Here is a 21,779-nt window from a genome sequence, read left to right as displayed (position 1 = left end):
GACAACACAATAATCCACCAACAGCATACAAATCAATATGGCTAACCTGATCCAAAACACCCACCCACCCCACTCACACATGAAAACAAAGACCACCACAGCCAATCACAAATGAACAACCACACCATAGGCCAACCCCAACCTCTCTCACCACCAAAGGAACACAAGTGAACAGCAGAGAACCTGCACAGGCAACGCTGACCCCAAACCCCACATATATTAAGTAAAATAGAAACATCGCCACCCGACCCCACCCGCATTCATCTCTCCCCCCCCCCACCTCTTTCCCCCTTTTCTTCCTAATGTCTCGACAAATGAAACCGATTTGTGAAAAATGTTACGGGGGGGGGGGAGAGAGAGAGATCGCACATACTTTTATAAACCAAGAAAATCTTTAATAAAAATACATTTTAAAAAAGAAGAAGTTTAAACTGCTTGGGTTGCAGGTAACTAAGAAATGCCTACTTCCATGTAACCTGCTGGAATGTCAAGGCCTTCTGCCAGTGGTCTTCTTCAGGTCCCCCTGATATCAGAGGCAAGATGAGTGGTGACCAAGGAAACATCATTTTAAATGATGGCATTTCTGTTTGTGGAACTCCTTCAAGAGAAGCCCACCTGGTGCCTACTTTGTTCTAGGTGTCAAGCAAAGTACTTCTTATTTTCTCCAGCGGTCTAAAAATCACGTCAAGTACCAATGAGTACCAAATCTTTTCAATTCCACAGAGTTAAAACTCTGTTAGGGCACAGTATAGTAACGGAAATAGACTTTGAAAGGCATTTGGAAATAAAAAGCTATTTTTAGGAGGAGGAGGAGGAGGAAGAGGAGGAGACGACGACTAAAGTAGGTGCTGGGGAACTTCTCCAGGGAAAGCATGAGAAGGCTCTTTCCTATGTGGCTACCCATTCCTTGGGAGGGGACTTGGAGATGATTCAGGACTTAGTCAGGTGTATATGGGAAGAAGAGGTGGCCCTTCTGATACTGTTTAACTTGGTGGCTTGTTCTGGTGGTTTTCTGCTGATTGTATTTTGATATTTTTAGGTAAAGCTTACTGGGATCTCTCTCTCTCTGTGTGTGTGTGTGTGTGTGAGAGAGAGAGAGAGAGAGAGAGAGAGAGAGAGAGAGAGAGAGAGAGGGAAATACGTACAGGGATTTGGGGGTGAGTATGAAGGAATTCTAGGGGACATGGCGCTGTGGGTTAAACCACAGAGCCTAGGACTTGCCAATCAGAAGGTCGGCAGTTCGAATCCCCGTGACGGGGTGAGCTCCCGTTGCTTGGTCCCTGCTCCTGCCAACCTAGCAGTTCGAAAGCACGTCAGAGTGCAAGTAGATAAATAGGTACCACTCTGGAGGGAAGGTAAACGGCGTTTCCGTGTGCTGCTCTGGTTCTCCAGAAGCGGCTTTGTCATGCTGGCCACATGACCCGGAAGCTGTACGCCGGCTCCCTCAGCCAATAAAGCGAGATGAGTGTCACAACCCCAGAGTCAGTCACGACTGGACCTTATGGTCAAGGGTCCCTTTACCTTTACCTTATGAAGGAATTCTGCAGACAGCAACCACACCTCAGTTCTATTTAAAACAAGCAAGCAACACCGAATGCACTGCTCTGTCGAACAAGCTTTTACTTCCCTAGCTCTCAACACCCACTTGTAGCACACAACATATTGCTGTAAGCCACCATGATATATTTCTATGCTACAGTATAGCGGTATATAAATATTTTTATAAATAAATAACAAATTGCTCTTGCCCACTGTTTGACTTGGTGGCTCCCAAGTCACGCAGGTCTCAACTTTAAATGGATTAACTAGACTCAAGCTCAGAAGCTTAAGACTGCCCTAGATGGTGAGGTGGCAAATGCACCGGGATTTCACCCTTGCTTACATAAAGCAATTGTGGTAACACAAAGCAGAATTAATGAGGAAAACATCTTCGAAGTCGTGGCAAGGAAGGCAAACACAGCCACCCTTTATTATGCCTTCAAGGTTAGAATGATTGTAGCACTTACCGTTTTATTATAATTACCCATAATGAGTCTTCACATGTGTGATACAGTCTACATACTTTTGACATTAGAAGTTTCTAAAATGCCTCATTAAGTATTTTACTGTATATTTATGTGGTTTCTCTCTGCCTCCCATAGTCAGTGACTCTATATCCCATGTATAGGCATGCAAACTTATTTTACTGAAGAAGGAGGGGGGGAACATGCCCATTAAAGATCATAAAATGATTACAGTGAATTGACATTAAGATGTCACAGCTGTATAACCCGTTCCTTTTATGTACTCCCATGCTGAATTGTTTTACGACCTATCATAAACCTATTAAACTACTGGTAATAAAGGATTGTAATTAGTGATAAAACCTGGTTGCTTAGTGAGCCAAGGCAGTCATCCTTACTTTGGATTTTATTGAAAGTAATCAAGACAAAACCTTCAGCAATGTCAAAAAACAGTCTGCAGATAAGGTTTCACTTTTTGGAAGACCTGATGACATTTAACCTTTAGGACCGCATATTAAGTGATAGTGGCAAACTCTGATCTAGCCCTGGCACTCAGGTGGGGTTTGTGTGTGTACCATGATCCAGTTTTAAGAGTTAAAAGTGCTCATGGGTGAGGAGTGTTGAAACTTTCCCCACCTGCCATTTACTTCATCGTAGTCCTCTGGATCCGTACACATAGCACTTTACTTCCATCTAGTCTCGTTTCTGATATCTGAGCCCAACTAGGGGGAAAACGATAAGGGGAAGCACAGCTTTGAGAGGCACAAAAAGCCACTGCAGAAATCCGCACTGCATTGTCAATCCTGGTTAACATTTTGTGGGCTGGCCTTCTGGTTTTTGCCACTATGTTCAGAAAGTTTGGTTCTTGGGGTATTCTTGTGAAAGCTGGCGTTTCCAGTTTCCTTGATGCAAATTATCTGTATCTCAGCCTCAATGGTGCCAGTAGATTCTGGCTGAGCTCCATCCAGAGGATATGGAAACCAACTTCTGCCACCATATTTCTCAGCCTGCAAAAGCCATTTGACCCAAATTACTAGAGTGATCAGGGATGGGTTGGCATTGTGGGTTAAACCACAGAGCCTAGGACTTGCCGATCAGAAGGTTGGCAGTTCGAATCCCCACGACAGGGTGAGCTCTTGTTGCTCAGTCCCTGCTCCTGCCAACCTAGCAGTTCGAAAGCATGTCAGAGTGCAAGTAGATAAATAGGTACCGCTCCAGCGGGAAGGTAAACAGCGTTTCCGTGTGCTGCTCTGGTTCGCCAGAAGTGGCTTAGTCATGCTGGCCATATGACCCGGAAGCTGTACACCGGCTCCCTCAGCCAATAAAGCGAGATGAGCGCCGCAACCCCAGAGTCAGTCACAACTGGACCTAATGGTCAGGGGTCCCTTTACCTTTTACTAGAGTGATCAATATGCAAAATGCAAGGTTTTTACTTATTTTCATGTAGTAGACAATTATCCATTAAATCTGGTCAGTGGGGGGGCAAAGGAGGTTGAATTAAATTATACACATGGCCTTCATTGCAACATATTTCACTCTGTGGCAAATGAGAGAGAAAGAGCCTTAAGTACCAAACAATTAACCGACCACTAATTCCCCTTCTATCACACAACATAAAGGAAACATCAAAGAGACAAGCTCAGGTACCTTTTCTCTCATTCTTCACAACACTGACTTATTTGTTCTAACTGAACTTTTAAACCTATTGTACTGGCCTTTCTACAGCACCGTATCATGCAATAGGGAAACTATAGTAACCAATAATCTGTTTTACTTCAATGGAAACTATGTATCTGGGTGGGTAAGAGAGCCTGGGTTAAACAGTAAAAACAAAACAAAAAACACCCACGGAAAGTTTGGAAGGAGATGCTGGAGGAGTTTAATAGATGCCACAAACATTTGATCTGCCTAAAGTACAGAAGTGCTATCAAATAATCCTGCTTCTTCTCCACCAACTAATATTTTTGTTTAAAAAAATAGTACTTGAAATGTCTTTATTTAAATGCCTTTATCTATTTCCAGGGTGTTTATCCAGTGCATAAACTTGCTAATTACACCAAATCTCAGATCTGCATGAAGGCTTGGATTCCTATACATTGCCAGGGGTTTTTTTTAGAAAGCAAGTTTACAACATTATTTTAGAGGGGAGAAGATGAGTCTTGTGCAAAGGCTTTCATCCAGCAGTTCATGGAAAATAAGCAGTTTTATGGCTTTTGAGATATTCTGTCTATGGGTTTTCATATGCGACGACACATTCACAGGCTTGCTTTTGCAGCCATCAGTTAGAGTGCTGGGCTAAAAATGGGGTGACCCAAGTTCAAATCCAGTCAGTAATGTCATAACTTTGCTGTTAAGGAGTGATGATCACGCCAAATACACTAGGTTGTATCCAGTGTAGCACTAAATTAAAGTCGCTTACCTTGTTCCATGGGACGCGGGTGGCACTGTGGGTTAAGCCACAGAGCCCAGGGCTTGCCAATCAGAATGTTGGCTCTTCGAATCCCCACAACGGGGTGAGCTCCCATTGTTCGGTCCCTGCTCCTGCCAACCTAGCAGTTCGAAAGCACGTCAAAGTGCAAGTAGATAAATAGTTACCACTCCGGCGAGAAGGTAAATGGCATTTCCGTGTGCTGCTCTGGTTCACCAGAAGTGGCTTAGTCATACTGACCACATGACCCGGAAACTGTACGCCGGCTCCCTCGGCCAATAAAGCGAGATGAGCGCCGCAACCCCAGAGTCAGCCACGACTGGTCAGGGGTCCCTTTACCTTTACTTTTTACCTTGTTCCATAGGTGAAATGTTTTGTGACACTGCAGTGCAGCTGGGCAAGACGAAGTCTGTGCAGTTTGTTGTCAACATTGTTGCTCAGGAGATGGTGTGATCCATTGTGAAATGAGTTTAGTGTAAGTGTTGAGTTGGATGCTTCTGTGGAGCAAAGTCTACTGCTTCAAGCTCCTTGGAAGGAAGTGTGTGAGTGTGAGTGTGTGTGTGAGAGAGAATAAATGAGTTCAAATATACAGTAATCAAGTGAAATAACGTGATGTTCCATGTGAACCAAATTATAGGTAACTTGCAGATTCACCACATTTGGCACCTTCAGAAAGATCACTTCATTATGTGAATTATAAGAATAACAGAGCAATCTGAGGGGTGTTAGGGGGTGGGTAGTACTTCTGGTGGGGGACACGTTTCCACGCACAATTCAAAGTGTTGGTGTTTACCTTTAAAGCCCTAAATGGCCTCGGCCCAGTATACCTGAAGGAGTGTCTCCACCCCCATCGTTCTGCCTGCTACAGGGAACCAGGCAGAGGGCCTTCTCGGTATTGGCGTGCATCCTGTGGAACGCCCCCCACCAGATGTCAAGGAAATAAACAACTATTTGACATTTAGAAGACGTCTGAAGGCAGCCCTGTTTAGGGAAGTTTTTAATGTGTGACATTTTAATGTATTTTTAATCTTTGTTGGAAGCCGCCCAGAGTGGCTGGGGAAATGCAGCCAGATGGGCGGGGTACAAATAATACATCATCATTATCATTATTATTATTATTCCTTCTGAGGTAGTTTGTCCACCTTCGGTCCCCACGCTGCACTCAGCTCTCACTGTGTCTCCTAGAAGCTGTCAGCATGCAACACCACAGGAAACTGCTTTGACTGGCTGGCTAAACCAGATGGGGGTAGCTGATGGGTCTTAAACCCTTGGTGAGTTAGGGACTTCCCCTGCATGCAAAGGCAAGCTCCAGCAGATTGAGCAGACGAGACCAGTAGTGGGTCCAACAGTCAAGAACATGGGTAGGCAAACTAAGGCCTGGGGCCCGGATCCGGCCCAATCGCCTTCTCAATCTGGCCTTCTCAATCCGGAATCAGCATGTTTTTACATGATTAGAATGTGTCCTTTTATTTAAAATGCATCTCTGGGTTATTTGCGGGGCATAGGAATTCATTCATTATTATTTTTTTTCAAAATATAGTCTGGTCCCCCACAAGGTCTGAGGGACAGTGGACCGGCCCGCTGCTGAAAAAGACTGCTGACCCCTGGTCAAGAAGGTGGTTTCTGCATGTGCTGTAAAGGGAAGTTCTCCATAAGGTTTTGTACACATTTAAATTTAAAGCACATATAAAGCTGATTCCCAGCCCCAAAGAAACTGAAAACTCCAGTTTATTAATGGTGCTATGAATTGCAGCTCTGTGAGAGATAAACTACAATTCCCAGAATTGGGGGAGCAAGAGAAATGCTATTTAAATATCCTTTGAATGCATTGTGTGTATGCAGTCGTGGTTTTTCAGCTTTCTAATACACACACACAAATCTTGTTGTTATTATTATTATTTTGTCCTATATTTAAATATGAAGAGCTGTCTGGGGATGTATAGGACATGGGAAATTAGGTGTACAAGGAAGAAGAGAAGGAAATTGTATTTTTAAATAATGTAATGTTTATTTTTCTGTTACTCCATAACCAATATGAATCCTGACGTTTCACTGCTCAAATAACAACAAAAAGGCACTAAACCTTCCCAAAGCAATTATAAATGTGTAATCACAAAAATAAGTCTGATTTCCACTTCAGTAGCAATATTACTGCCTCGTTTTAAGTGACACAAAGATCTGTGCAAAATCAAGAGCGGGAGAAGATGATCACTTTTTCTACGAGATCAAAAGGGCTGTTTATTTTATTATTATTATTATTTTATCTTAAATGTATCCAGAGTTTTATGGGTAAATACTAAAGCACTAGCAGTTGGTCATGCTATAAGCTACTAGAAGAAAGTTAAGCTTTCGACGTTGGCTAGCTGAGATATCGGCTCTAAGCTGACAAGTAATTAAACCGGCATATCTGTAACAACTGTCATCTCTTATTTCTGTGCAACTTGGATGTAAACCAAAGGAAGGAAAGCCAAACGGGGAGTGGGTGGGGGAGAAGAAAGAGAGAAAGAAAGACTTTATATTACTGGGCAACTGCTGAGTATCTCCTGCTGAACAGTTTAGCAGACCTGGGCATTTAGAGGATTGTAAGAGAGATCAAAAGGGTCAAAGATCCCTTTACCAATTAACAGCAGGCAGAAGAACATCAAATAAGGTGTAAATTTGAGCTCTGCAGTTTTGAGTAAGCCAAGCATGAAATGCATTCTAATACTCTTGAGTAGGAGCAGCTTTGAGCCCTGAGTGATGTCACCGCTGCACTAAAGAAAGCTTAATCGTTCTGAGAGTGGCATGTTGCAATCCTGGACCGTTAGGTGCTAACACAGCCCAGCTCTTCTCTTTTTGAGAATATAGGGGAAATACTAGCCTCCCACTCTGACACACACACACACACACACACTACAAAAAGCACTGGGTTGTGTGTAGAGGGGCTGCGTTATGTATCTATATAGATAGATTTACACACATGCGCATGCACACGTGTGCAAACACTCACACTGTTCTGCTTTTATTTCTTGGTAACTTAAAGAGCAAGGTGCAGCAGGCTTTTCAACCTCTCTGGTTAATTGTTTCCAATAAAGGGAGGAAATAATAAGGCCCAGATGTAAATAAACCAGCCATGGGGGGCGGGGGGGGGGAGAGATGGGACGCTTGCAGCACCATTTAATCCAGCCTTATGCAAATCATCAAGGACAGAGAGATGGAGGTGGTGTAAGTTTCCTGAAGGCAGAGGGCTTCTTTAACAAATCTATTTCCAAAGGAGGGTACAGTCCAAAATAAAGAGGCCATTACTGTACGGCCTCATTTATCAGAACAGCCTAAGGGGCACCCAAACTCCAGATAAACAGGGCAAGCTATTTATATATGGCTACAGGGGCTGCATAGGAGAGTGGCCAGACATGGTAAATCCAGATAACCTACGGTTTTTGCATAATTGCCACATGGATGGATCTGTTGTATGGGTAGGAAGCCGCCTCCTCAAAGGAAATGGTCCAAATAAAATAAAATATCAGCTCTTTCAAAAGCGCATGGAATTCATTTCCCCATTCTGGCATGATAGCATGAGGGGTGTGTGAAAAATCTGTCTTACATTAGTTGTGAGGGGAGAAGGAAAATCTCTCTCTTTGTGCAGAGGAGGGCAGAAAAGTGATAGTTCACACATGCATGTTTTTCACTTGATGATTTCAGGGTGAAATAGTAAGTTGCGTGTGACTAGACCACAAAGGGGACTTCCCTTTTACCTCACATCATCTCTGACATGATGTTTTTCAAGAGGGCCAGGTCACACATTCCACTTATGAAGTGATGAAAAATCAAGTGATACCCAAGAAGGCATGATTCATTCTGGCACACAGAGATGGAAACACATGCACAAACTATATGTAAAAAACGTGAAGGTTCTGCATATTCAAAGACTGCATGTGCCCTTCTGTCAGGGCAGCCTTTGGTTATCTTTCGCAATATGGCACCCTGTGCTAGACCAAAATTTAGTGCCTCCCAATGGATCTTCTCAATTTTGGATCTTCTCAATTTTGGGCCCCCTGTGCGAGGGAACTTTCTGCACCACCCTAAATCTGGTACCACTTTTGTGTCCCATAAAAATCTCTGTGGGCAGCTGAGCATTAGCACTGTGCCAAAATCCGTCCTCCAGTTTCTCAATAAACATCTTCCTTGGCAAAACTAGGCTGACATTTTTCTGCCTCGATCTTGGGGCACTTTAACATTTCTTGAAAACACCAATGAGTGGTGGACTTTAAGCTTACTTTATCCCTGCAAGATGGCCAAGGGTGGTAGATGTATCCTACCACCAGCAGCCAGGTAAACATTATCCCAGGACTCTGAACACACCTGTTTCCCACTCTTCCTACTCTATGAAAGGCCCTTAGGAGAAGTTGCCCCATGGTGTTTGGTCCTGGGTTTTAGTTGTAATACTGGCACTCTAAGAGGGGTACAGAGTGCAGAACAGAGTGATTTGTAGAATGAATGGAAGAACACTCACACGTGGAAGATAGAAGAAAATAATTCTCCACACAGCACATACAGTGGTACCTCTGGTTACAATAACAATAATAATAATATTTTATTGATACCTTGCCCTCTCCAGCCAGAGCCAGGTTCAGGGCGGCTAACACCAGTAAAATTACAATTAAAAAACAAAACAACCAATTTTAAATACAGGTTACAATATAATTTAAAATGCAGCCTCATTTTAATAGTAGCCCATAGATCAAAACCAATAGGGGGAGGGAAACGTAAGGGTCAGACTGAATCCAAACCAAAGGCCAGGCGGAACAGCTCTCTCTTGCAGACCCTTCGGAAAGATGTCAAGTCCTGCAGGGCCCTAGTCTCTTGTGACAGAGCGTTCCACCAAGTTGGGGCCAGTACTGAAAAGGCCCTGGCCCTAGTTGAGACCAATCTAACCACCTTGCAACTTGGGACCTCCAAAGTGTTGTCATTTTTGGACCTTAAGGTCCTCCACGGGGCATACCAGGAGAGGTGGTCCCGTAGGTACGTGGGTCCTCGGCCGCATAGGGCTTTGGGAGCATGATAGTAATATATAAAAGTATGCACGTGTGGTATGTCCTGTATATGTGGTATGTGTGGTATGTAGTGTGTGCACGTGTGGTATGTAGTATGTAGTGATACCCACCAACTTGGATGGTATTAAAGGGAGATTAGGTGAATTAATCAAAGGCTACTAGGCATGATGGCTGTGTACTAACTTCAGTTGCTTGAGAACACCAGTAGGGAAAGTGCAGTTGCATTCATATCTTGCTTGTGGGCATCCCATAGGATCTGGTTGGCCCTGGGAGAACAGGATGCTGGATTTGATAAGCCTTTTGCTTGGCTCCAGCAGGGCTCTTCTTATGTATAATAATAATAGTAGTAGTAGTAGTAGTAGTAATAATAATAATAATAATAATAATAATAATAATAATAATAATAATAATTTATTTATACCCCATCCAACTGGCTGGGTTTCCCCAGCCACTCTGGGCAGCTTCAAACAAAATATTCAAAGCACAATAAAACATCAAACATTTAAAACCTTCCTAAACAGATGTCTTCTAAAACTCAGATACAGTAGCACCTCGGGTTACGTAAACTTCAAGTTGCGAAAGTGGCAAACTCGGAAGTATTTGACCGGGTTTCGCCCCACGCGCATGCGCAGAGGTGGTCTCCCGCCACCTGCATGCGTATAACAGTGATCCTCGGGTTGCAAAAACCTCGGGATCCGGCCAGACCTCTAGAACGGATCCCGTTCGCAACCAGAGGTACCACTGTAGTTGTTTATTTCCTTGACATCTGGTGGGAGGGCGTTCAATACAGCGGGCACCACTACCGAGAAGGCCCTCTGCCTGGTTCCCTGTAACCTCACTTCTCACAGTGAGGGAACCGCCAGAAGGCCCTCGGAGCTGGACCTCAGTGTCTGGGCAGAACGATGGGGGTGGAGGCGCTCCTTCAGGTATACTGGGCCAAGGCCATTCAGGGCTTTAAAGGTCAGCACCAACACTTTGAATTGTGCTTGGAAATCACCTGGACTATCGACAACATTCTTATCATCATGCTTGGGGCCAGATTTCTGCCTGGGTGGCATTTTTAAAAATAAGCCACATGTCGGGTTTGCACATCACATAGCACCATAGATACTGTTACACATGAACAAGCAGTTTGCTGGTGCAAGTGGCTCGCAAGTACAGTGGTACCTCAGGTTACATACGCTTCAGGTTACAGGCTCCACTAACCCAGAAATAGTACCTCAGGTTAAGAACTTTGCTTCAGGATGAGAACAGAAATCCTGCTCCAGCGGCGTGGCGGCAGCAGGAGGCCCCATTAGCTAAAGTGGTGCTTCAGATTAAGAACAGTTTCAGGTTAAGAACGGACCTCCGGAACGAATCAAGTACTTAAACCAAGGTACCACTGTACCCACTTTGTTTCTCATCTTTTCCTGCCTGCAACAAACTATGGAACTTCATCTGAATCTTGTTTGTGGTTTATCTTTACAGACCAATCAAAAACAGTAGTAAAGGTTAGCTTTTGGCTTGTGGTTTCTTTGGGGGAAACAAACCACGAGCCTTGATCTGGATGACGTAACAAGCCAAGGCTTGTGGTTTGTTGCTCCCAGGGTAGCGTCACCAGGAGCAGGGGAGGGGAAAACCAGAGAGTTTTGAGCAGCATGTGCTCATTTGCATTCAGCCATAGTTAAGCACTAAACTATGGTTTAACGTGACATGCAAACTCAGACACTGACTTACATATGAAATGCCTCAGCTAGAAGGAAAGAAACTATCCATTATTCAAATGCTGTGAATGACTGATTGCAACCCTCACATTTCTTAAACTGGAGTCCTACTCTTTGATTTTACTGCTATAAAGTGTAGGCGAGTTGTGATTGATAGGCCTCTTAGTCTTCTGTTGTGCATGTGAATTTCAGGTAAAATAAGGTCACCAAGAGAGTAAGCAGAAATTCAGTTAGGCACCGTTCCCAAAGCAACGGACATCTCCGGTGTCAAAAAACATGTATTTTCAAACCAGGGAAGGGGGAAAGCAGCAATTAAAAATCTTAACTGGGCTATTGTCTTGGAAATCTCAGCTTTCATTTGAATTCATCAACATACCACTGGTTACCAGGAGCCTACACAAATATCTACCCCATAAGTCCCATGTTTCAGATAACTGAAATGTGCAACATTAATTGCACTGGTTTGGGGAAAAGAATTCTATCGGTTTTGCAGCAGCCAGGTTACAAGGATGTTGTGTGTGTGTGTGTGTTTTTAACTGAAATATTGGAGAAACAGCTAGATCTGAGAGACATTATAACCACAACAAAGACAAGCTAGTGACCAGCGCAGCTACATTGTCTTTTGAACAACAAGTCAATGCAGACAGAAGTAAATGACAGTTAATTACAAATTACATTCTGGTTGGGGCTGTGAAGGCCTCGTGGCTTGAATATTAAGCAGGCCCTCGGGCGCTCACCTGCCTGCAAAGGAGCATACGGAGGCACAGGCCGGGGTGCTATACAAGTTTCAAACAAGCTGCTAAACACAAAAGCTTATTGGATTACAGAGCTTTAGGAGAAAGCATTCAGATCTCTGGCAGCCACTGGGTTGAAGGGATTTCTAAAGGATGAATTGCTATTCACTGTAATTTTTTGAATGCTGTTCTTTGGGTGCAGGGAAGGAAATAAATTCACTTCTTTTTCTAATATTTGAAGGAGGGGGGTAGGGAACCCTATTCTGTTACAAATGCCCTTTAGGATACATGCCTGGAGAAAGGGGAATCTGTTTTGAATTGGAAATCTAATCTCTTTGCAAATTAGAGAGATTATGGATAGTGTTCATAATGACGGTGGTGATCTTTCCTATCGTCAAATCGGTATTTTGTTCCTCTTGTATCGTTGAGAGCAAACAAATATGAAAAGAAAACATCTTCTTCCACTGCCTCCCGATTGGAAATGCAGAAGTTTGGTCTTAAAAGGAAAATAAAATCCTGCTTCTTTGATCACTGGAATATTTGCTTACAAATATTATATCCTGGGTTTTCAAAGTTTAATTCTTAACTTGTTATAATGGTGGAAAAAAATAATAGACAGCGTCTAAAATAATTAACGTCAGAATTAGAGCATTGAAAAGACCTTGGCTTTTCTAATTCACTAAAGCAATTTCTATTCATTTAGTTGAGCTAAGTGCTTATTGTTAAAGACAAAAAGCCCAACAGTTTGACATTGAGCTCATTATGTATGTTTCAAACATTCTGCAATTCAAGGCCACACCACATGCTATAAAGCAGAGGCTGGTGGATTAAAATTCAGACCACACAATTTCCCTGAATAGCTTCCCTTTTAAACCTGATTAAAACTTCAAAACAAAAGCGCATCAGTAGGGTCTGTATGTGTCTGTGTTATGCACACACATCATTTGAGAATATTTTCTTGAGCTCATTATGGGAGAAATAATTCTGATATTCTTACACCCTCAGCCTGAACTCATTGCGACGGAGGTAAGCTCTATTGATTTCCGTGGGAGTTGCTTCCATGAAAGGCATTTGAGGACTGGAGTGTTTTCACTTAGCAATCCAACCTCCAGCGACATGCACTTAAATGCCTTTGATTTAAGTAGGATTTTGAGCGCATGCAGCTGCACATAGGATTGTGGCCATTATGATTAATAAATAGGACTCCGAGCTTTAGTCTGTGTACATAAAGCAACTTGCGCCTTAGACCAGGTCTGCAAAATGGCAGATCACACAGTGGACTGTTCCACTTCGGGCAGCAGGTGGAACATGGATTGAAAACACCCCCCCACTCGCCAGAAAAATTCCTACACAAAAAACAGGCATGTCAAGGAAAAGGGTAGGCTGGAATCTTTCTTCCTGCATCTAGTATGCAGGAAGTTTTGTAAAGTGGGATTCTGTAACCTGCAGTATGAGGTTTTACAGCCCAGGCAATTTTACTATTTGACCTGCTGTTCAGCCAGGTCTTTGTGGATTTTAATCTGCGAGTCTGAAAGTGAAAATCATACTTACCTCCTTTTGGGAAGTTGGGCAGGGGCTGTTTTGGTTCTTCTGTGATGCTGAAATAGGAGTTCAAAATATGAAAGATAGTCTTTTCTTCTAACAGTAGGAAGTGCTTGTAAAAGAAATGTAAGTTATTTCATAATAAATATCTTTAAAGGGCAATGATGTAAGGGTTTATTTAATTCATTCATTCCAAATTATTGTGTTACTGAGATTTTTTTTGAGATCTTTATAATGGTTTAATGAGGGATATGAGATAACTGTCACTACTTTTTTCTGGCTCATCAAATAAAAACAAAACAGGTTAACAGTGCAATCCTGTCCAGATTTACTCAAAGGTAAGTGCCAATGATTTCAATGGTGCTTGCTGCCAGGTAACTGAGTTATCTAGGATTGCAACCTAACTGGACTCAAAGGCAAATTTTATTTCTTTTCATTTTATCTCAAGCGTTTATAGAGGGTTTTATTTTTATTTTTTTTAAAGGCTAAGAAGCACCTTTAAAAAATACAACACCCAAAATAGATATTTTGTAATAGAAGCATAGAGCATCAGTTTTAAAAAATAGCCTGTGCCACATCTGCACAGCCCCAGTATCAAGAAGAGTAAAGTAGCTGTGATAATTGTTGATGATAGATTAGATTTCAGGATGAAGATGATAGATGCAGATAAAGGGCACAGTCTTTCCCCCCTGCATGGTCACTGTAGGAATCTGTGTTACACAACAAGTCAAAAAGTGCTGTGCTTTGTACTATTTTTTCCATTGTGTGATATAGACATTCAATATCAACAGAGAATTCAGACACATCAAACTAGATACAAAATATGTAGAAATGTTTGTATGCATATATTATACTTCAGGGAGTAATAGCAGTACAGAATACAATATATGCATTTATTTACTTCTGTATTTAGCTATCTAAGCCCATGAACTCACAACAAGGTGTATATTTTTAAAAATGGGCCTGTATCTTGATGATTCTTCACCTGTGTGCCATGGTATGAGCTCAATAGTATGGGCTCTTACTTTGTCTTGCACAAGATCATCTGAAGATTTCTGTTTCCACGGTAGGTATATCTCATTCATCCACAATTCAATTTTCCAAACTTACAGCTTAGTCCTGTTGCACAAAGGAAACATACTTCAAAAGGTCGGGTGTCAGGCAGTAGAAGAAAGAAGCACTATTTTTTCCATGACCAAAACACAAGTAATCCTTATATTCTTAATAGGTAAAGGTAAAGAGACCCCTGACCATTAGGTCCAGTCACAGACGACTCTGAGGTTGCAGCGCTCATCTCGCTTTATTGGCCAAGGGAACCGGCATACAGCTTCCAGGTCATGTGGCCAGCATGACTAAGCCGCTTCTGGCGAACCAGAGCAGCGCACGGAAACGCCGTTTACCTTCCCGCCGGAGTGGTACCTATTTATCTACTTGCACTTTGAGGTGCTTTTGAACTGCTAGGTTGGCAGGAGCAGTTACCGAGCAACAGGAGCTCACCCCGTCACAGGGATTCAAACTGCGGACCTTCTGATCAGCAAGCCCTATGCTCTGTGCCACCCGCGTCCCTTATATTCATAATAAGCAGGTATAATTACACCTTCTCATGCTTCAATCTTACTCTCTGTCTTTTGGAAGCCCTGTTGCATTCCTACCAGCATCAAAATAGCCTTAAAAATAAAATAATATCTAAATTTCCATTTAAATTTTAGGCTCAGTGCCTGATCTACCCCAGTGATTGATTCATCTGCTGATTAAAGTTTACTGCCTTATCAGTTGCACTAACACCAAAGCCCTGTCTCTTTTCTTGAAATAAACCCCAGTGGCAATGCGATCTTTCTGCCAGGTAAATGTGGTTAAGAGCGTAACCTAAACTTATTTGCAGTACCATCCTAGACATGTCTACTCAGAAGTAAGACCTATTGAATTGAGAGGGCTTTCTCCTTAATAAACAGATAAACCTTAAATTATTTACATATGTATGAAGATCACATTTGCATCCTGGTTGACATGTCAATGATGTCTGAAGAAGACCATCATAAATATATGAATAGCCTCCTGGATCAATCACAACTTCTTTTTTTAGTTTATTGCTTTTGCACCCATTTCAGTTGCCCAATGTGACTACAGTGGTACCTCAGGTTACATACGCTTCAGATTACAGACTCCGCTAACCCAGAAATAGTGCTTCAGGTTAAGAACTTTGCTTCAGGATGAGAACAGAAATCGCGCGGCGGAGGCGCGACAGCAGCAGGAGGCCCCATTAGCAAAAGTGGTGCTTCAGGTTAAGAACAGTTTCAGGTTAAGAACGGACCTCCAGAATGAATTAAGTACTTAACCTAAGGTACCACTGTAAATTTGTTCATTAATTGAGTTACTAATTAATTTTGTAAAACCATGAAAAACTATTGTAGGTGAGAACCTGTTCATTGACAGAGAACTATATGGCAGAGTAGGGAGTTGTCTGGTTGCTAGCCATAAAGTTGGTTGTTCGAGTCCACCCAGGGATGGTTGTGGGCAAGATTCTTGCATCGCACAGGGTTGGCCCTTGGAGTACCTTACAACCCTTTGCTTCCATGACTCCTTGGTTCAAGTCTAATGCTGAATCCATAACACACAAACACCCGGATCCTGTTAACTCCATCAAACTGAATCCCTACAAGTTATGGGGTCAACGCTGCTCATAATATACTCAAAAAGAGCAGACAAAAACTTTAGCATGTATAGCTGGCGTATTAGTGCTTGTGTAATTGGGAATGCCACACCATTAGGGATCCTGGGTACATATAGCTGGTTGTGTGTACGTGGCCCTCTTTCTGCCAATGAATTATTATTATTATTATTTATTTATTTATTTATTTATTTATTTATTTATTTATACCCGCCCATCTGGCTAGGTTTCACCAGCCACTCTGGGCAGCTTCCTACAAAATATTAAAAATACAATTAAAAACATCAAACATTAAAAACTTCCCAAAATAGGGCTGCCTTCAGATGTCTTCTAAAAGTCAGATAGTTGTTTATTTCCTTGACATCTGATGGGAGGGCCTTCCACGGGAATAATAATAATAATAATAAGCATGAAGGCTGGGGTGGGGCCAAGAGACACAGAGAAGGTCTGAAGGGAGCAAATATATTGATGATTCATGGCCACTAAGGATCTAAGCAGTCTGCAAAAGGGGGACAAAGAGTACGCAGAAGACTTGATTATTAATGTATATTGAGGATCACCTCTTTTTAAATCTGAATTGCACCCATTTTTGGAAAGGCGTGAAATCTGAGTGCAAAATTCACTCTCGGTGACTGATAAGATGATTTCAGTGTCTTAGAAATAATACCAGATTGGAATCCTAGGAGGAAGGAACGAAGGCCTCTCCCACCCAGCCAGCCACCGTTCTGGTTTCGGGAAATTTGTAAGAGCAACAAGATTGGCGGTGGGGGTGGGGGAAAATAGCTTCTCTTTACCAAGAGAGAAGAAAGGGACCATCTTATCAGCAGCAGAGTAATTCTGAACGTACTGACAATGACATGGGTAATCCATCATGTCATCAGTCCTGTGACAGATGTACCCTGCACCTCCATCTCTGTATGTGTGCAGAGAGGACTATGTCGGAAGCCAGGAGGCAAAGAACACTTAACCCCTGCGAGCTGCATGTTCCTGCTGTGCTTCAGACAACCTCTGTCATGTATGAAAAGCCTAAAGAATGACAGTAAATCTATACAGACCTATGCAATCTACCATCATGACAACCACACACCATGTAGCCTTATAACACTATTAAACTGTATCATGACAGCGATGTAAGACAAGACCTTTATTATGTGCCTTGTTGAGCTACTTAAAAGCAAAAGAGTTGTAGCTTTTAAAAGTCAAGGAAATTAACAGGAGGATGCAGCTTGGAATCTCTGGAGCTGGTTATTTTGCTCCGTTGCTGATTATCCCACTGAGCTGCAGTTCAGTGACCAAATACCGTATTTTTTGCTCTATAAGACTCACCTTTTCCCTCCTAAAAAGTAAGGGGAAAATGTGTGTGCGTCTTATGGAGCGAATGCAGGCTGCGCAGCTATCCCAGAAGCCAGAACAGCAAGAGGGATTGCTGCTTTCATTGCGCAGTGATCCCTCTTGCTGTTCTGGCTTCTGAGATTCAGAATATATTTTTTCTTGTTTTCCTCCTCCAAAAACTAGGTGCGTCTTGTGGTCTGGTGCGTCTTATAGAGCAAAAAACACTGTGATTTTGTAAATACTGGCCGGTCAGACCTGCACAATTTGTGATGCCCCAGACTTAACCCAGCCAAGAGGCTGACAGAGGTCTTTCTGGGCCTCTTTACGGAGTGACTGGGCTGCATTCAACCTACATAGGCTGCACAATGAGCAGAGTCAAGCCAGGCTTTGGGGAGAGAGAGGGAGGACACTATTCTGCTGCCCCACTCAGTGAGCCTAACATGTGAGTATGGCCTCTGGTTCTCATGCAACTGTTTCCAGTACAGTGGTACCTTGGTTCTCAAACTTAATCTGTTCCGGAAGTCCATTCCAAAACCAAGGCGCACTTTCCCATAGAAAATAATGAAAAACAGATTAATCCGTTCCAGACTTTTAAAAACAACCCTTAAAACAGCAATTTAACATGAATTTTACTATCTAACGAGACCATTGATCCATAAAATGAAAGCAATAATCAAAGTACTGTACCATAAAATAAATAAGACAGTATTGTAGGTGATAAAAATAAAAATATTTTTTTTCTTACCTACACTGATGATACTCATTGTTTGAATGCTTTTATCCATTTCCACAGTCACACAATCAATCAGTCAGTAGCTGAACTGGGTTCCACACAGTCACAAAAACAAATTAACCAAAAAAGCCTCAAAAACAAAAAATGCAAAATAAATAGCAAAAACAAAAGTGTCAGACTTAATCCATTCTGGAAGTCTGTTTGACTTCCAAAATGTTCGAAAACCAAGGCACAGCTTCTGATTGGTGCAGGCGCCCCAGAAACAATAGCCGACAGCTTCCAAAAAACGTTCAAAGACACTTACTTCTGGGTTTTTGGCGTTTGGGAACCAAGGCGTTTGAGAACCAAGGTACCACTGTACACACAACCATATATGTTTAACTGTATGGTAGGTATATAAAAGAAAGATATCATCCAGCACACTTTTCAGATGTGCTTTCTTTGATAGGAGAGGCGTTGAGCCAAAACTGCTGGCTTTTTTCTGCTTTCATTTTGTAGAGTAGCAAATGGCGACTCTTGTTTTCAGCCATTTTTGATGTCCACTGCCAATGTTATTGCCATTGTTCTGAATCACTTTCCTCTGCCTCCTCCTCTGCTCTCAGTGACCTCAATCTCATTTGCCTTCACTAGTATTTAATTGCCTTGGCTCTGTCATCCCATGTAAGTACACGGCTTTTGATGCAGGGATGATGATGTCCACATCACAGACATCTATAAACAAAATCACACAGGTGGCCACAGCCAATCAGATGAAATGACACTGCGGTGTGGGCAAATGAGGCCTAGGACCAGTGAGAGCAAAGGCCTAGAATGGCACTCAAAAGAAGTAGCAGTCAAGCAAACCAGCATCAAAATATTGTGAATGTTCAGTGAGGCAAGTATTTGCTGGGCTGCATTAAAATGCGCTAATTCTGAGGTGGATATACACACACACATTTCCCATATGTTGCACAAAACTGACCCTTTCAGTATGCATTGAGTGTGACAGTACCAGTTACAAGACAAGGAATTATCGCTTGAGAAAAATGAGGATGGATATGACCCTTAAAATGGAGGCTTTGCTATAATAGCTCGCTTTTACGTTTGCTAACACACGCAAAGCCTCTCTTGGGTAAAGAAAGACAAAATAGCTAGTTGAATAGTAATACAGTTAGTTCATGTATATGCAAGAAAAAGATCTTTCTGCACCTTGATGAAATTAACATACATTTAAATAGTAATGAAACGATGGAGACCAGAGAAGAATATCAAGGACCGCATTCAAACTCCGCTCCATCCCTCTGAAAGAGATTTCATTTCCAGGGGCACATGACATAATTATGATACACCTTTCGTTCACAAGACACAACTCAAAACTTAGTAAAAATATGAAACCTTTATCAGTGTAATGATTCATTTTGTAAAGGATATGTTCCCTTTGGGGCTAAAACCATTTCATTCAATAAGGCCTGAAGTTACTGTCAGAGGCTTCAAATTGGTTGCCCATTCAAGAACATGACTCCCCACATCTGCAAGGGAATGGGGTTTCAGTCCTTGGTAGAAACCCTGAAGTACAACTGACCTCCCTGTTTCCATTTCTGGGATTAGGAAGGCTAATATATATCCCTGACATTAGTGGTGAAATTGCACAATCCCTAACATTAAAAGGATGCTGGTGGCGCTGTGGGTTAAACCACAGAGCCTAGGACTTGGCGATCAGAAGGTTGGCGGTTCGAATCCCCACGACGGGATGAGCTCCCATTGCTTGGTCCCTGCTCCTGCCAACCTAGCAGTTTGAAAGCACATCAAAGTGCAAGTAGATAAATAGGTACCACTCCAGTGGGAAGGTAAATGGCATTTCCATGCGCTGATCTGGTTCACTAGAAGCAGCTTAGTCATGCTGGCCACATGACCCGGAAGCTGTACGCCGGCTCCCTCAGCCAGTAAAGTGAGATGAGCGCCGCAACCCCAGAGTCGGTCACAACTGGACCTAATGGTCAGGGGTCCCTTTACCTTTACCTTTACCTTTAACATTTCATGCAACAATGCAGGAAAGAAGATCAGAGAGCTTCATTCTGTCCAGTACTATGAACATCTGCATGCATGTGATGGTTTAATCATGCTTTAAGCCAATCATGTGCTGTTACAGGGCACATACACACACTACAAACACAAACTAGTTTAAAGTGGTTTTCTTTTCATGTCCCCTAACATGACATGGAACAGCAGTGGCAAGTGACCCAGTTCTCATTTTCTTTGTCCTTTTGATATTCTGGTGATTGTGCACCAAGAACAATCTGGGCAGGCCTAATTTTGCAGCTCATTCCAATGGAAATCCCTGTGGCTTGCTTGACAGTCATTGCTGAGCCTGCAAAGCTGCCTGCCATTTTAATTTCCCATGATGCCCTGGAGCAGGGCTATGCTGGATGTCGTAGGGCATTGTGGAAAACTTAAAGTGGTTTCTCAGACTCATCTGCCGCCAAATAAATGAGACCATGGGAAAGCAACTGAGTAGGCTGAAAGGCAGAATGAGCCCTGTTAGCTGCGTGAGGGTGGCAGATGTTGAAACCAGGCTGGTTTCCATGCCACTGCTGTTTTTTGTGTAATGTATTTTTATTAAAGATTTTCTTGGTTTACAAAAGTATGTGCAATCTCTCTCTCTTTTTCAAGTAACATTTTTTACCAGTTTCATTTGTTGAGACATTAGGAAGAAAGGGGGGAAAGAGGTGGAGGGGGGGGGAAGATGAGTGGGGGTGGGGTCAGGTGGCGATGTTTCTATTTTACTTAATATATGTGGGGTTTTGTGTCAGCGTTGCCTGTGCAGGTTCTCTGCTGTTCACTTGTCTTCCTTTGGTGGTGAGAGAGGTTGGGGTTGGCCTACGGTGTGGTTGTTCATTTGTGGTTGGCTGTGGTGAACTTTGTTTTCATGTGTGAGTGGGGTGGGTGGGTGTTTTGGATCAGGTTAGCCATATTGATTTGTATGCTGTTGGTGGATTTTTGTCATTGTCTTGTCAGGCTGTGTATGTGATAAAGGGGAGCCATACTGGGGTGAAGGCATCTTCTTCTATTTGTCCCCATGTCAGTTTCAGTTTATTGGTTATTTTTTCTAGAAAGGCTGTTTCCCATACTATTTGGTACCATTGGTCCATGCTTACAAGTGTGAACTGATCCTTATAACTTTGTTAAAAATTGACACTTTTATTACAGACCTCCCAGTCCTGGACTTTTTTCACAAACCTCAGGGTTTGGATGGAGCCGAGGGGAGAAATCACGATCCCTAAAGCATTTAAATACGGAATGTAACTACACCATTGGCATTTTCCTACTGTATTCTTGTGCTGTTCTCATTGAGTAGTGTTTTTGCCCATTGTACGTCATTAGCAACTAAATGCATGCATTTTAGAACCTCAATTACTGTGTGTGTGTGTGTGTGTGTGTGTGTGTGTGTGTGTGTGTGTGTGTTTGTCAGCCATGTAGCATTCAGAAACTCTTTTCTTTCCTCTTCTCTCTGCAAGCAGCTGAATACGGCATGCATGTAGACCAGCACAAGAGGAGCCGAAGAAGAGCAGCAGATGGTAGCATATCATGCATGTCTAAGCAATTGCCATGCTTTGCTTTGTGAAA

Source organism: Podarcis erhardii, assembly GCF_964252035.2.
Source record: "Podarcis erhardii genome assembly, chromosome: 8".
Lineage (NCBI taxonomy): Eukaryota > Metazoa > Chordata > Lepidosauria > Squamata > Lacertidae > Podarcis > Podarcis erhardii.
Note: the sequence above shows the minus strand (reverse complement) of the source record.